A 1,968-nucleotide genomic window follows, 5' to 3' on the forward strand; every position below is an offset into this window, starting at 1 on the left:
CAAGTGTTTAGACAACCCTCCTAAAATCTGACCTCTCTTTTTATACACCTATGACTGGTCTTTCTGCTTTTACCTACTTGTTCTCAAACCTGGCTCAGAAATAGCCTGCAATAGGAAGGGGAGGGAGTCTTCAATTATCTGCATAGCTGCCATGTGTTCAACATATACTGAGAACATTTTTCATTGCCTTGATTAATTGCCAAAACAACCCTGTATTATGCCATGGTTACAACTGATGATTCAGTACCAAAAAGGTGAGTACATTGCCACAGGTCACAGAGATAGTAAGACCAAGATCCAGGGCGGCAGGCCAAGTGTTCTTTCTTCACAGAGTATTGTCATTCTGAAGGCTGTAGCAGAGCTTAAGCCAGATGTTCCATAGGAGAGCCAATGATATTCTCTGGATTCTCATTACATGCTCTTCTAGAAACCTCCTGACTTACAACTTAGTTTTTTCTCCAGAAGGAAGAAGCCCTGAGAATTCGGGACTGACTCTTGGTCTCCAAGCTACAGCACCTCTTGATGAAAAATGCAATACCACCCTGGCATACAGATAAGCCTGTTTGGGTGGGTGACAGTCAGTTCCAGGTTTTGGGGGAACCAGTAATATTCTGGTTAACAACATCTGTCAGGCTGAAGACCTCACATAGGTACTTTCAAACATGAAATACTGGGAAAAACAATTTAAATGTCTTTTCTTCCTCCAGGACCTCACAGAGCTTTTATGCTAACGTGAATGTCAATGTCATGAACTTTTTTTTTTTGGTCTGAAGAGATCAGTGTTTTGCACCTCATTGAAGATTCTTTGGAAACAACTGTAATGATAATTTTATAAAGTAATCAGGTCTCCTAATCCATTATTAGTGTGTGTGTATATGGATGTATAAACTTGTACATATATGATTATATATGTAAACATGCATATATATAAACTTAAGCATGCATATATCTATGTATGTGTGTGTGTATATATATATATATATATATATAGAGAGAGAGAGAGAGAGAGAGAGAGTCAATATAAAGATGAGGACAGCGATAGTAACTATTTATTAAGCCTAGCTACTTGCCAAAAACTGTGTTAATTCCACATAATCATAAAAGTCCTGCAAATCAGGTAACATAAGAGACTAAGAAACACTATGACTGGTAAGAGCACAGCCTCTGACACAGGACCCCTGAGTTTAACTCCAACTCTTTCGCTGGGCAGCCTGTGCAGGGTCCTAGTTTCTCTTTACTTCAATTCTTTCATCCGTAACATAGATGTATGAATGCTTACAAGTACTGTGCATTACTCATCCCATTTTGCAGACGAGGAACCTGACACTTAGAGTGGTGTTACCATTAGACCGAAGAAAGTGAGTCTGCTGTCCTTCAGGAAGAAGCCCAGATTCAGGAGCCAAAGACCTTGGATGTCACTAGCCACATGGCCTTGGGCAAGCTCTTTCTCTTGTCTAGGGTTGCCTTACAGATATGATGCGGTGTCTGCTCCCTCCCCTCCCCTCCCCACCACTGTGCAATGTATGGATTAGATAATGAATTGGAGAGCACCCAGCAGGAAGCCCAGTGTACCAACACTCAGTTTGTGGAATCTAAATGTTTTCTTTGTAACATTCTCTCCCCATTAAACTCCAATCAAGAAAATGGTGTTTTAGGATAACAACAACAGAAAACTGAGTCAGCAAGTGATTGTATGTCAAACATATGGGTTTTTTTTTTCCTCCAGTTTTTTCTTTCTTTCTTCCTCTCCCACCCCCTCCCCCAGGAGACAGGATTCTCTCTGAAACTGCAAGTGCGATAGAACCCTGTGGAGCCTTTGTAAAAGAGTATCCTCTTTCAATTATTTTCCTCATAAGGACTTTATATTGGATGAAACTTGCATGCATACATTTTCCCACACCTTACTTTTCTCCTATACCCTATCCAATAGGCACTTTGGTACCACAGCTTCTGTAGCTCAGTGTACTT

The sequence above is a fragment of the Vulpes lagopus genome, chromosome 15 (genome assembly GCF_018345385.1).
Source record: "Vulpes lagopus strain Blue_001 chromosome 15, ASM1834538v1, whole genome shotgun sequence".
Taxonomy (NCBI): domain Eukaryota; kingdom Metazoa; phylum Chordata; class Mammalia; order Carnivora; family Canidae; genus Vulpes; species Vulpes lagopus.